This window comes from Myotis daubentonii, chromosome 5 (genome assembly GCF_963259705.1).
Source record: "Myotis daubentonii chromosome 5, mMyoDau2.1, whole genome shotgun sequence".
NCBI classification, from domain to species: Eukaryota; Metazoa; Chordata; class Mammalia; order Chiroptera; family Vespertilionidae; genus Myotis; species Myotis daubentonii.
The window spans coordinates 102,088,403-102,104,268 of NC_081844.1; positions in this window are offsets into that span (position 1 = coordinate 102,088,403).

Here is a 15,866-nt window from a genome sequence, read left to right on the forward strand (position 1 = left end):
TTTTCTATATTTCTTTTGCTGCAAAGAATGCAGCCAGCCTCCATTTACTGGGAGGAAGGAAAGTTGTATCATCAAAACCATGAACTTAGCTTTGTGTTTCAAAGCCCAAGAGTTCCAAGTGGATTCCACCATTGGCCACATATACTCCTGCATCTCTAATCACCTGTGTGTTGCACTAGGTACTCTGCCTTGCTCACTGTCTCTCCCATCTATTCCTACAAACCAACACTTTAGGAAGTACTAAAAAATATATCACAAACATTTAGAAGGGAGTGGGGAAACTCATTGATTTTCTGAAAGCAATTTGTTAATTAACATCAAAGGAATGAAATTTGACTTTCATAGCCTAGTGAGTGGCATTTTTCCATAGTCCTGGTTGCTATGGTGATGAAGGAAACTCATTTGTTCTGGGTCACTCCTAAATTTGTGCATGAAAGCGTAAGAGATTATTCCTGTCTAATCAAGCTATATGGAAAAGTTGAAGGGGAGGTGCTGTGTTTTACAGCCATCAACCCTCAACAGAATAAAACACAATAGCTGAGAAAAGGGGATTACAGCTTCCTCTTAAAAACAGAGCTGAGAATTTCTAACTGACCCAAAGCCTCTTCCAACAGAATATCACCCCCTACCCACCCCCCCACCCCCCCCCCCACCCCCGCTACACTGATATGAGGAATGTGGAATCACGTTCCTTAAAGGGAATTAAGAGTGCATATTGAAAAACTCTACAACCGGACTTTGCATAATGAATAAGGAGTAGGGTGTGCATTCATTAAACAATTTTACTTTTGAACTTAAATTCTACAGTGTGTCAAATGCCTCACTAGATCTGCATTGCCAGGAATCCAAGTTCTGTTACAATTAACATAATTGGGGAAGCTGGAAGCAAGAAGGAATGGCTCACCTCTTTTTTACCAGATGTCCTGGCCCGTGTGGTATATAGATTTAAGTGTCTCTTGCACATTCCCTGGCCTGCCCAACACCTCAGTTACTCCTTAAGCAGATGGTGGGTTTGTATGTCATTAGTGAACTTCTATTTTAGCCAACATTGTTTTTATAAAAGATTGTGGCTTCACTATATTTTGATTTTTATTTATACAAAGGTGTTTTTGTTTTTTTTCACGAGACATATGGATGTAAATTCAAGTCTTTATCCTGCCACTTGTTAACTGTGTGATTTGGGAAAAATCTCTTAACGTTTTGATAGTTCAGCCTTCTTATCTATAGAATGAGTATAATAAGGTTTAACCTACACAGGATTATTTACATTTGTCATCTGTTGCAGCATAACAAATTATGCCCTACGTTTAGCAGCTTAAAACAGCAAACAGTTATTATCTCACACAGTGTCTGAGGGTCAGGAATCCAGAGCGGTTTAGCTGGGTGATTCTGGCTTAGCATCTCTCAGGGGACTGCAATCAGACATCACTCACAGCTACAGTCGTCTGGAGAAGCCATTGAGGCTGGAGATCTAGCTTCCCGGCTCACCCATGTGGTTGTTGGAACGCTCCCCTTCCACGCTGGCATTTGGCTTGAGGCTGCTATTCCTCGTCACGTGGTCCTCTCCATAGCAGAAGGCTACCCCCAGAATGAGTGATCCGAGGAGGAAAAGAGTGAGATCACAAGAACAAGGAAAAGCACCGAACACAGTTTGTTATAACCTAATCTGCAAAGTGACTCCTGCTATTATTTATTAGTCACAAGTTACTGATACATAAGGTGCCAGAAAGCCCACACTCAGGGAAAAGAAACTTAAGCTTCACTTCTTGGAGAGATGAATAACAAAGAAATTATGGATATATTTGTAAAACCGCCAAGTCTTCTCTAGCCCACAATTTATGTTCATCTCACATACAAAATATACACACCTCCCCCCCCCCAACCAGGGCCAACAAAATGTCATCCCACTGCAGCCGTGGCTCAAACTCTGGAATCTCATCATCTAAACTGAGGCCACGTATGGATAGAATTCTTAGGGTTTAGTTCCTTAGGTATGGCCTCTTGGGTACGGTTCTTCTCTGCTTATGAAACTAAAGGCATGTATTTCCTGCCCCAACACACACAGTGTATATACAAACAATGATGGGATGGGCTTAAGATAATCACTCTAGGCATTCCTGGTCCAAACAGGGGAAAATAGGCACAGAAATGTCAGTGGTCTATAGCTATTGTGAAATTCAGCTGGGCACATGTTGGCTATTCACTGGTAAGTTCTCAAGATCTGGGAACAATTCTCCTTGGCTCCACCACCTCATCTCTCGGTTCTCCTTCCTATTTCTTTTCTCATTGCACGTAGAAAATATTTTCACAGCATACTTTCTTCCAGGAGAACTTTGGAAGTACAAAGGCCTCTTTTCATTTTGTATTCTCTCTCTCTTCTCTTCTCTTCTCTCTCTCTCTCTCTCTCTCTCTCTCTCTCTCTCTCTCTCTCTTTCAGTTCAAGCTGGCAATGTTTCTGCATATATAATGCTTATAAGAACCGTATGGGTGCCATTTGTTTATTTTCTCCTTATTTTCCATTATCCTAGGAGCTGTATTGGTAAAGATATTGCTACGATATACTAGTATGTCTGATATTTTGCTGCCTATGGAGTCTTCTAAGATTTTTATGGTTTCCTGTCTTTCATTTAAGTCCTTTAACCATTTTGAGTTTATTTTTGTGTATGGTGTAAATTGGTGATCTAGTTTCATTTTTTTTTTGCATGTATCTGACCAATTTTCCCAGCAACATTTATTGAAGAGACTGTCTTGACTCTATTGTATGCTCTTGCCTACTTTGTCAAATATTAGTTGAGCATAATGGCTTGGATCAATTTCTGGGTTCTCTGTTCTGTTCCATTGGTCTATATGTCTATTCTTGGGCCAGTACCAGGCAGTTTTGAGAACAGTGGCTTTGTAATATAGCTTGATATCTGGTATTGTGATCCCTCCAACTTTGTTCTTCTTTCTCAGGATTGCTGTGGCTATTTGGGGTCTTTTTTTATTCCAGATGATTTTTTGGAGAATTTTTTCTAGGTCTGTGAACTATGCTGTAGGTATTTTAATGGGAAGTGCATTGAATCTATAAATTGCTTTGGGTAGTATGGCCATTTTAATGATGTTGATTCTACCGATCCATGAACACGGTATGTTCTTCCATTTGTTTATGTCTTCCTCTATCCCTTTTTTGGGACTACATCAAAATAAAAAGCTTCTGCACAGCAAAGGAAACCATCAACAAAACAACAAGAAAGCCCACTGCATGGGAGAACATATTTGCCAATGCTATCTCAGATAAGGGTTTAATATCCAAAATTTGCAGGGAACTCTTACAACTTAACAAGAGGAAGATAAACAATCCAATTAAAAAATGGGCAAAGGACCTAAATAGACACTTTTCAAAAGAGGACATACAGAAGGCCAAGAAACATTTAAAAACATGCTCAAAGTCACTAATCATCTGAGAGATGCAAATCAAAACAACAATGAGGTACCATATCACACCTGTCAGAATGGCTATCATCAGCAAATCAACAAATGACAAGTGCTAGAGAGGATGTGGAGAAAACAGAACCTTCGTGCACTGCTGGTAGGAATGCAGACTAGTGCAGCTACTGTGGAGAACAGTATGGAGATTCCTCAAAAAATTAGAAATGGAACTTCCATTTGACTCAGTAATCCCACTTCTGGGAATATATCCCAAGAAACCAGAAACAGCAATCAGAAAGGATATATGCACCCCTATGTTCATAGCAACACAATTTATAATAGCTAAGATTTGGAAACAGCCTAAGTGCCCATTAGCAGATGAGTGGGTTAAAAAAATGTGGTACATTTACACAATGGAATACTATCTATAATAATAAAAGTGTAATATGCTATTTAGACCGGACAGCCGAACGACCATATGGATATCATTCCGGATGTCCTTCTGGACGACCTTCCAGACAAAGCCATGGTGGCGGGGCTGAGGAAAAGGTGGTCGCCATGGCAGGTGGGGGCCGAGGCAGAGGCTGTTAGGGGCGATCAGGAAGATGGGTGAGCAGTTAGGGGCGATCAGGCAGGCAGGCAGAGTGGTTAGGGGGGCAATCAGGCAGTTAGGGGTGATCAGGCAGGCAGCCGGATGGTTAAGGATGATCTGGCAGGCAGACAAGTGGTTAGGAGTCAGCAGACCTGGATTGCGAGAGGGATGTCTGACTGCTGGTTTAGGCCTGATCTGATTCTGCAGGATCTGGCCTAAACTGGCAGTTGGACATCCCACAAGGGGTCTTGGATTGCAAGAGGGTGCAGGCCAGTCTGAGGGACCCCTCCCCGCCCTGTGCACAATTTTTGTGCACTGGGCCTCTAATGCTGCTATAAAAAAGAAGGAACTTTTACCATTTGCAACCATAAGCATGGTTGGACGTGGAGAGCATTATGCTAAGTGAAATAAATCAGTTGGAGAAAGATAAATATCACATGATCTCACTCATGTGTGGGATATAGTGAACAACATAAACTGATGAACAAAAATATATCCAGAGACTAAGAAACACTAAACAGACAGTCCAACCTCAGAGAGATGGCAGGGGAGTAGGCGGAGGGGGCGGAAGGGGGGGGGGCGGGTAAGAGATCAACCAAAGGACTTGTATGCATGCATATTAACATAACCAATGGATATGTACACTGAGGCAATGGGGGCTTGTCCTGGAAGGAGGGGTTGGCGAGGGGGGTCAATTGGGGGAAAAGGAGACATATGTAATACTTTAAACAATAATTTTTTAAAAAGAACTGTATGGGTGTGAATCTTACAGAAGATTGCTCTATTAGACAAAACTCACAACTTATCTTGAGGAAATAAGCACTTCTCTAACTCAGGATTCTGCTGAGACTATTGAAGGACAATGCCCTCAAGATTCCTAGCACCCCTGTTGTTTGATTAATATCTTCAAAGACCCTTTTATCTGACCAAAAGGAACTCAGAGACACTGCTATTGCCCTTTCTGAGGACTTACAAATAATTTTACATTCTTGGCTTCCTATTTAGACTAGTTATTCTGGGTGTGCGCTTTACTGAGAAGTCACTTCTTAATTTGAGAAATATTTGCTATCTGGTATGTCTCAGAATTTTCAAAACTATTATTCCTGCTTCTTTCTATGTTAATCATCTTCCCTTTGTTTTTCTCCTCTTACATTTTATTGTTAGAGATAGGAGGAAACCTGGCAGCACTTGAAATAACTTTCCTAGAAATTATGAGGTTGCAGTCAACTATCAGCTGTGACTATAGCCAACTCTAGGTTTGAATGGGGCTGGCGAATCCACTTCCAAGTGTATTCCTGTAGTTGGTGGATTTTAATGCCTTGCGTCTCTATGGCAGTTGGCTTCTCCTGGATCAAATGATCCGAGATGGAGAGGCCTAGGATAGGAGAGTGAGGTAGAGCGCTCAAACGGAAGTGGTGGCTTTTTTATAAGCAGTGGATTTTTTATAAGCTGATCTTGGAATGACATCCCATCCCTTCTGCCATATTTTATTCATTAGAAGCGAGTTCTGAAGCCAGCCTGCATGCCTGAGGAGGGGAATGAAGCGCCACCTCTTGAAAAGTGGAGTATCAAAGCCACCGTACCCTAAGGGACTGAATTGTGTGCTCCCCACAGTTATATGTTGAAGCTGTGTCCCCCAACATGACTATATTTGGGGGTAGGGTTTTTCCAGGAGGTAATTAAGAGTAAATGAAGTCATAGGGGTGGGACCCTCATTCTATCGCACTGGTGTCCTTATAAGAAAAAAAAAAGAATCTCAATCTCCCTCTCTCTCTCTCTCTCTCTCTCTCTCTCTCTCTCTCTCTCTCTCTCTCTCCCCCCTTCTCCCAAAGAAAAGGCCATATGAGGGCATATCCAGAAGCTAAGCAGAGTGGCCTCACCCGAGAAAGTAATCCTGCTGGTATCTTGCTCTTGCAGCCTTTAAACTGTGAGAAAATAAATTCTCATTGTTTAAGCCTCTCAGAGGGTCATGTTTATTATGGCAGCCTGAGCAGACTAGCGCATTAACAAAGAAGAAACTCAAACCTATGATGGTCATAAGATCCAGCCCCAAGTCTACCTGCCTGTGAAAAATGTATTTGCAGTATTTTATTTGTAAAGATTATATTACAGATTATGTGTGATCAAATAAAACTGATGTTCTAGAACAATGTGTTATGGTTATATTGTGCTGTTTTGAGTCAAAGACCTATTCATATAGTAGGTGTACAATAAACAGGTTTTTAAAATTAAAGATAGGCATTAATCTATATTAGTTATACTAATCTGCACAGAAGAAGAAAAAACGCACAAGGAATAATGCTGTTAACCCTACTTTTCATATGAGAAACTTGGGCTCAGAAAACTCACTGGGTTTGTCCCATGTTGGCATTCCCAGTGAGGAACAGAACAGGGCATGTAGCATCAAAGCTGCGTTCTCTCCACCATGCATAACTGATTTTCCAAAGAAGTCATACTAATATTTTGAAACAGCTCTCACATCTTCGAAAAATAGTATTTTAAATAGGAAAACTTTAGGATTCCCAGTGGCAGATACCACAAGAAGAAAACCCAGTTCAAATTATTTTATTTTATAGAATCTTTGATTACCTGAGATTCATGTATTTTTACTGCAAAGGCACCCAGCCTAACATAATAACACACTCTGGAAATGGAAACGAAGGTATACATTTATTTGTTGAACATGGTTTGGGCACGCACACCCTGCAGGACATTGTATTAGTTTACTTTGGAGGTTTTAAAAAGACAGGGGCTCTGCACAACTCTGGAATATATAATCTGGTAAAGGAAACTAGGTTTGAGCACAAAAAATAACCTTGAGTGTATCAGTTATTATTGCCATGGTGATGCTGCATAACAAACCACTCCAAAACTCAGTGACAGCAATAATTTATTCTTGCTTATTGGTGGGTTGACTAGGCAGGGGTTTTTTATTTAACTTGCTCTTCGCTTGGCTTGGCACAAAGGGATTAATTGCATGGATATTTTTTTAAACTTTATTTTTCAATTACCATTTACATTAAATATTATTTTGTATTAGCTTCAGGTATACAGCATAGTGATTAGACAAAGTGCCCCCCCCTGATATTTTCATGACCCATCTGGCACCATACATAATTATCACAGTATTATTGACTAAATTCCTATGCCATTCTTTACATCCCCATATTATTTTGTAACTATCAATCTGTACTTCTTTATGTCTTCACCTTTTGTACCTAGTCACCCAACTCCCCTCCCCTCCAGCAACCATCAGTCTATTCTTTGTAGCTATTCTTTGTTTCAATTTTGTTTGTTCGTGTATTTTTTTCTTTAGATTTGACATATACATGAAATCATATACCATTTGTCTTTCTCTGACTGACCTATTTTAGCTAGCATAATGCTCCTCTAGGTCGATCTATGCTGTCGTAAATGGTAAGATTTCATTGCATACATGTACGACAGCTTTTTAATCCACTCATCTGCTAAATTGTTTCCATATCTTGGACATTGTACATAGGGGTGCATATCATCTTTTGAATTAGTTCTTTGGGATTTCACTTCACCCAGGAGCGGAATCACTGGGTCATATGGCAGTTCCATTCTCTTTTTTTTTTTTCTCTTTTTTGAGGAACCCCCATACTTTTGTCCATAGTGGCTATATTGGTCTGCATTCCCATCAGCAATTCACAAGGGTTCCTCTTTCTCTACATCCTTGCCAACACTTTTTTGTTGATTTATTGATGATAGCCATGCTGAGAGGTGTGAGGTGACATCTCATTGTGGTCTTAATTTGCATTTCTCTGTTGATAAACGACTTTGAGCATCTTTTCATATGTCTATTTGCCATTTGTGTGTCAACTTTGGAGAAGTGACTATTCAGGTCCTCTGCCCATTTTTTAATTGGAGTATTATATGAAGCATTATATATTAAGCCATACAGAGAGCCACTATGGACCGGGGGGGGGGGGAGAGGGCGGGGAGAGACAAAAAGAATCATTAAGTATGGACAGAAAAAAACACCCAGCAGTTGAGACTAAGAAATTATTACAATGAACAATGAAGGGAATGCAGTGTCATGGAAAATGAGGGAGTATCAAATTCAGAAGAAAAATCAATTGTAGAATAAATGAGGATCAGGAGGAGGAAGTTGGTGACAATTATCTTACGGGAGAGAACATTTTTCTTATGAGTCATGAAACCATTAAGAAAGAACAAGTAAACAAATAGTAAAATTTTTAAGAGAATAGGAGAAAAGTTATTATTTCATCTAATGATCTGGATCTGGGTGAAGCCAGGTAGTATGTGTATTCTTTTTCTCACTGCCCCTTTAACTGAATCCCTAATTCTTTCATAATCTGGGCAAAATCTCCGCTAGGTACTACAGCTCATTTAACCTCTTTAATTCCCAACAGCAGCCTTATTTTCCTAAATGAATATTCCTGACAGATGTAAGACTTAATCTCAGAAGGCATTCAATCTAAAATGGTCTCTCTTACCCCAGCGCAGGCTTCCTTTAGGCTTAGAAGCTTGCAGTGGGAAAGGACGCGGGATTTCTTCTCTCTCCCTGACTCATCTGGTCCCCACTCCCCATTTATATTTCACTCTTCAAGGATCTGGTTACGTAGGGAGTGGATTAAGGGGGAAATTGTTCAGTCTACATGAAGGGAATAGTTGTCTTCAGTTGTCCTTATTCTCTCATGATGTACAATTTCAGGTTCCATGTTTCTTTTGCTGAGTTTCTTTAAAAAAGTCACCTTTTGTTGAATTTCTCAAACATTCTTTCACTTGGAAGCACCACTGACAGCCTCTATAGTCTAGGGCAAAGCTCCTAGTCTGGCCCGCTCCTTTCAATTCCTCCTCCATCCCCTGGCCTTCTGGTTGTCCACTTCTTGCTGGATCACTTCATCTCCCTATTCACCTCTTAAGATCATCCCTGGCAGGTATTCTGTCTTGAAGGCCATTTCAACTCCCAGGAAATGTGTACCATTTCCCGCTATTGCTTGAGGGGCATGTTTCTCCTGGTGCAGGTCACTCAGGACACCAACTTTCTCCAGGGAGAGTCACGTGGCAAACCTTTGGTACCATAACTCCAGAAATATAATATATTAAGGTCTTCTTGGGGTCCTTATGATTTTTTTTCCTCTTGGTATAAGGTGAGGAGCAAGGACAAGATGTTACAGTATCTCAACTGTTCTCCTCAGTGAAATTGCCTCAAGACTCCTTACACCTTAATGTCTCATACATTGGAAAGTAGAGATGGGCCTGTGCTAGCAGAATTGGTTTTGAGCCATCTCCTTTGTAAGTCCTGTGTAGCTGGTTTAGCAACACACTTAAAAACGGGGGAGCATTTGGCAACTATTGTGTTATTCTCAGCCAAGGACCAAGCAGAACACCCAAGACAACAGGAAGAGATGAATTTAATATCCTGATACATTAGTAAAAAGGGAGATTAGATCATTTGTTGAGTCTGAACAAGGGCATTTAGGGATTTTTGTGGTTAATAAAAGAGAAGTGTAGGGCCCACAGTAGATGAGGTAGACAGTCAATTAGCAATGAAGAAAAGATTTGGTGAATAATAATCAGGAGGTTTGATAACATCAATATAAACTAAGAGCCATCAATACAGTTATGGGAATTTTGCTGCTGCAAACCAGTAATATGAAGTCAAAATAGAAAAAAAAAAATAGAATCTTATTCCAATGACAATGACTGGCAAATGCTTTGCAGCATAGCATTGTACTTATCAATAGATAAGACCTATAAGACAAACCAGACTAGGTAGAAAGGGAATAACAATAACAAACTTAACCATCTATTAAACAGTTCCTAGGTGCCAAAGAGTTGCTAAGGTCTTTATATAAATACTAGAGGCCCTGTGCACAGAAACTCATGCACTTGGGGGCAGGGTCCCTCAGCCCAGCCTGTACCCTCTCACAATCTGGGACCCCTCGGGGGATGTCCACCTGCTGGCTTAGGCCCACTCCCCAGAGGATTGGACCTAAAGTGGAAGTCAGACATCCCTCTGTCAGCCTAGGAGCACTCCAGGGATGTCCAACTGCCAACTTAGGCCCCCTCCCCAGCGGATCAGGCCTAATTTGGCAGTCAGACATCCCTCTGGCAGCCCAGGAGCCCTCTGGGGATGTCCGACTGATGGCTTAGGCTCATTCCCTGTGGGGAGCAGGCCAAAATGGCAGTCAGACATCCTTAGCGCTGCTTAGAGGCTCCCGCTGCCACCACTGCGCTCACAGCCATCAGCCCAGCTGTGGCTGAGCGGAGCTCCCCCTGTGGGAGCACACTGACCACCAGGGGGAAGCTCCTGCATTGAGCGTCTATCCCCTGGTGGTCAGTGTGTGTCATAGCGACCAGTCATTACCAGTCTTCTGCCATTAGGATCAATTTGCATATTACGCTTTTATTATATAGAATACTCCTGAGATATTATCCCTTGCTTTAAAGTGCTACAGCTCTAAGTGCAGTATGGGTTTTGAACTCAGATCTGCCCCACGTAGCATTGGTACTCAGAGGTGAATCAGAAGAGGGTGAGTAGACTTGGAGATGAATGAGTATACAGATCCAAATGAAAAGAAGAGTTTGGTCAGTCTCAAGTGACATGATAGTAACCTGTAAATCAAGAAAAGAAATTTAAAGTTACTATCAGAGAGTACAAATTAGATGCAACTGTGGCCGTGCAAATGGATTGTCCCAGGGGAGTCAAGCTGAAGGTCCCTGGAGTAGAAATAAACTTCAAAGGACTGATTCACTGAGGTGTTGTTTTCTTGAACCATATGAATAATGTACCCATTCCAGCTAACAGTGAGTGATATGAAGCAAAATAGAGAATCTATGATGTAGGGAATAAAGATGTCAAAGAACTTCAGGGAAATGCCATGGAAGTGACAGGGCAAAACATGATGGCCAAATGGAAAAAAATTAAATGAAGCTGGCTTCATAAAGAGCTGGAATTGGTCAAGGAAATGAATGGCAAAAGAATAGGGAAGTGGGAGTGGGAGGTAAATACAATTCTGACACTGACTCCTGATTCTAAGGTATGAGAAAAGGAGTTACCTGTAGAAGAAATTGAGCAGGATAAGTGGTTTTCAAGGAAAGGAAGAAGACCATTCTTTACACTTTTCCCTTCCCCAGCAAGGCATTTACTTATCACTCAATCTAAAGTAACTCTCTCCTCCAATCCTGTTCTATTATATTAGTCTCTTTTATTTTCCTCATGGTTCTTCTTATTATATAAAACTACTCATTTGTTGAATCCATTATCCATCACTAATACATGAGCAACATGAGGGCAGGGATTTTAATCTTTTGACCACTATAGTTCCATCATGAAAAACAGAGCTTGGCCCATAGTAGGTGCTCAATAAATATGTCTTAGAGAAATGCAGGAGGTGGAGTGCATGTTTGAAGAAAATCTTCAGAGTATGTTCCAGCTTTTAAAGAGTATAATAGGAGTAACAGAACAAGCAGGCAAGGTGGTCAATTCAAGAAGAATGGGTCTGAACTAGATGGAGGATGTGTTTAGGAAAATGTAAAATAGATCTAACTTGAGAATTTTAACTTTCATTGGTGAATGGAATTCCCTGAATGGTGGAGATAGACAGCCAAGATAGTAGCAGGAAGATAATTGGATTATAGAACTCCGTGTTCCAAAGACATCTTTGGGACTTGGGTGATTTGTGGATTCTTCACCACCTGTGACTACCTGACTTCAGTTGTGACTGTGGAAGTAGGTAATAAGGACGCTGAAAAGGATCCCTTCCTATCCCCATTCCTTTTTATTTGTCATGTTTATGTTAAAACCATAAAATGATACTTTGCTTGGTGGTAAACAACAGACTTTTATTTTTCAGATAAAATAAAGTGGAATGTTGATGCTAGTCCATAAGCAATTGTGTTTCTTGAATTAAGAAAGCTCCTATTGGAAAGGACTATAGGAGAAGAATGCCGACAAAATCATTTCATTTGCTTACGGGGTTCCCAGGGATAGAGGAGAGGGAGAAAATAGAGCTATTTGGGATGTGATTTTTTTCACAACGTTGAAATTTTAACCAGAGCAATCAGAAAATGAAGGTAAGGAGAAGGGCTGTGAAAGCTAGAGTTTTCCCATTTACATTACAAACAACTGGAATTTGGATTCCATGAATGTTAGAACTGTTATATGATATCAAATTTGCCTGGGGATCTACACTGGAGTTAACCAGAAGCAACCTCCAAAATGTCTGCCTTGAATTTCTAGCTACTTGGACTTTTGTTTCGAGGGAGTGAGGTGGTCTGATCAAGCCTCAAGAACTCCAAGGCATAGAGAAATTTCCAAGGCAGTCTGTTCTCATGGTAGTCTCATAAAATTCAGCCAAAGGGACACTACCCTGCCCTTTGCATTGGCAGCATATTTAGACCTGAATTGACTGAAGGAACGAAAATCACCCACATGCTTAAAAAAATCGATTCTTTAAATTCAGACCAAATAGTTTGAAATGCTTGTTTATCCTAATGTATTAGTGCTCATTAGATAAAACTTAGGAATTGCCAGAGAGGATTAGTGTGGGTTTTATTTGTTTGTTTGTTTATATTTCCTTAATGGGATTTATAAATTGAGCCATGAATGGAAGGATGGATACAGCAGTGTCTGATCTGAAAAGAAATTAATTAAAATATTGGAAAATGAGGGATTCAGTAAATGATCCAGATTAAAAGTTTGAACAAACAGGTGAGAAATTCAGAGAACAAGCATAAAATTTAAAAACGTGGTGAGGCAAGAAATCTCATTATCTTTAGAGTCTGCTTATAAGGACTGGAAAGGAGCTCTCACAAAGCCCCAAGAGGCTACGGTGCCATCGCATGTGCCTGTAACACTGGAGGCTGGTAGTGCAATGGTTAGGGCTGTGTACTCTGCAGTTAGATTGCTGGGTTCATGACCCAGCCAGATCACTTTTTAGCAAATCTTGGGCAAATTACCTTACCTCTCTGAGCCCTGTTTTCTCATCTGTGAAATTAGGAAAATAATAGAATTCACCTTATAGGTTGTCACGAGGATCAAATGAGACAATGCTTAGAACAATATCTGGCCATACGTATTAATTATTATTTGATCATCACCATCGTCATTTCTAGCACCTATTACACTATCTGACACATGGCAGACACTTGGTAAATTGGTAAATATGTGATGACTAAATGAATAATAACCAAAATGAACCTTTCTACCTTTTGTTATTACATCTCAAGTCTACCCTGCATGACTAAAATTGGGTCACAAACTCAGCATCTACATGGTTCATTTAGTCAAAGCCTGTCAATGAGTAACATATACTCAATATACAAAAACAGAAAAAAGAAGTAAGTATTGTCTATTTTTTATTTTCTAACTTTGGATAGATATGTAGCCACAGAAATATTTTTGTACTCTCCATAATGTATCAGCTCAACTGACCAAATCTTCTGAGTCAAGGATGCGATAGGGAGTAGTGAGGTCTGTGGCACCTTGGAGACCCCATAACCTTGTAGAGCAGAAAGCCTGTCCACAGTTCCAGCTGATTGTTGCATTTGTAAATACAAGCCTCATGTTGTCAACCCGTTGATTTTTTCAGAAGAACCTGGAAACTTTTTTTAATACTTCTTTATTGTTGAAAGTATTACATGTGTCCCCTTTTTCCCCCCATTGACCCCCTCTAGCCTACCCCTGACCCCCACCCCCCACCCTGCCTCAGGCCTTCAGCTCCTTAGTGTTTGTATCCATGGGTTATGCATATATGCATACAAGGTCTTTGGTTGATTACCTCCTACCCACCCACCCTCCCCTGCCTTCCCTCTGAGATTCCTAACTCTGTTCCATGCTTCCATGTCTCTGGATCCACTCCGTTCATCAGTTTATTCTGTTACTTAGATTCCACATATGAGTGCGATCATGTGATACTTGTCTTTCTCTGACTTATTTCACTTAACATGATACCCTCCAGGTCTGTCCATGCTGACTTTTTTTTTTTTTTTTTTTTACATTTTGCCTTGATAGTTTTTGTAGTCATTGCTTGTCTTTTAAACTGTACAATGGTGGTCCAGTGAAAGGGCCTGTAGCTGGAGAGTGACCTATTAAAATGCAAATCCCCCTGGAATGCATAGCTCCTAACACTGTTATCAGTAAGTGTCACTAGAGAGAGAGCTGGTGGGTGAGAACATCTGGGGAAGGTAAGATAAAAGGAGAGTTGGGAGCAAGCCAGAGGCAAAATCTGCTTACTCCACCATTTCAGCTAAAACTCTGGACAGAATACAGAGAACTAGAGGAAAACGAGAGGCTATTTTTGAGTGATCATGAAGGAAGAATTTAGGGCAATATTTCAAAGTAAGAGTTCTTGGGAAAGATGAATAAATTTTTAAAAAATTATATCTTCCCGTCAACATAAAAAGTGTGCAGTGGTTAGTTGTAAAACCTCCCACTTAGAAATACAGTGTTGTTTTCCATTTGCCTCCATCCATCTCATATTTGTTTCTTAGATGCTCAGGTACGTCAGTGCTTTTTAATCTGTGAAACATTTGGGGAATCTGAGAATTCTCTGTTTGTGCCACTGCTGAGCCCATTATTGTTCTGCCTAAACTTGTAGCTGTTGTCATTGATAATGGTCTTGTCATATATTCAACAGAAGTTGGCCTTTGAGTTTGGTCTTGGAGTATACTTTGAAATGGGTCTGGGAGCTCTCTTCACTGCACAAGTTGGCCATACCCCTGCTTCTGAGTGCTGGTTTCCTGCCATTGTCCACATCATTGACTTAGGACCCATTGCTTTTGTTTTCCTACTCAAGGAGAGTCCGGCAATAAAACAGATGTGTCTTTAGAAGAGTATGAGGAGAACAAAATGCCAAATTAGAAAGCAAGTGATACGTTCAGCAGTCTGCAAATAAACAGTTGTCACGGAAGGTGAGAGTTGAAGAAATGGAGTAGATTTGGAAACTGGGAAACAACATTACCCCAATGTGCAGACGAGGAGAGAGTAGACTGAATAGGTAAGTGCTGAGGAGATCCAGTTTAGGGTCACACACTGAGCCAAGAGGGATCATGAAGGAAGGTTTTTTTTTGATTGAGGAGATTTGGTAATTGATTTCGAAAGAGTTGAAGATGGTAGATTTTCTGGAAGATGGAGGACCTTATCTTGGAGATGAAAATTAAGTACACAGATTAAGGCCATCAGTCAGACATTGTACTTACTGGATTCATTTAAGGTCTGCCTTCATACAACTCAGTTTGATGTAAAAAATCCTACCACTGGTATGAGAAACAGTTATTAAAGCATTTGTCGGAACCAAATTCTTGTGCGTTTAAGCTCTTGTTTCCTGAATGGGAATAAAAGAAATCCCCTTATTATACAGTCTAATGCCAGTCAAATCTGTCACTGTGTTCTCACCAATGTCTCCAAATCCTAGGGCTCATATTCTGAGGAAAATCTTTCATTCCCTAAGGGCATGTAAGACCAATAGTCTAATAGAGCAGTTCTATCCAAGATCAGTGGTAAACGGAAAGTGAAACAATAGCCAGCTCCCCCTTGCATAGCCCAGGACACACAGGTTGTCACAAGTCTACAGAAGTCTCAAGTGAAGCAGCAATCAGACATATCCAAGGAGAAAATATTTGAGAAATGCTTGCCTAATGAGCTACGCAACCCTAACATATTAGACTATTCTGTCCATTGAAAATTAAATCACTTTTTTTAAAACTTGGACTAGATTTAGTTTTTTTCTCCACCTAAAACTATGCATATTATTTAAAGAAATCAAATAGCACAGCAGAACAGAACAAAGAAAACAGCAATCACCTGGAAACCTTCCACTATGAATTAACCATTGTTATCTTTTGGGTGACAATTATTTTCAACATCTTTCTG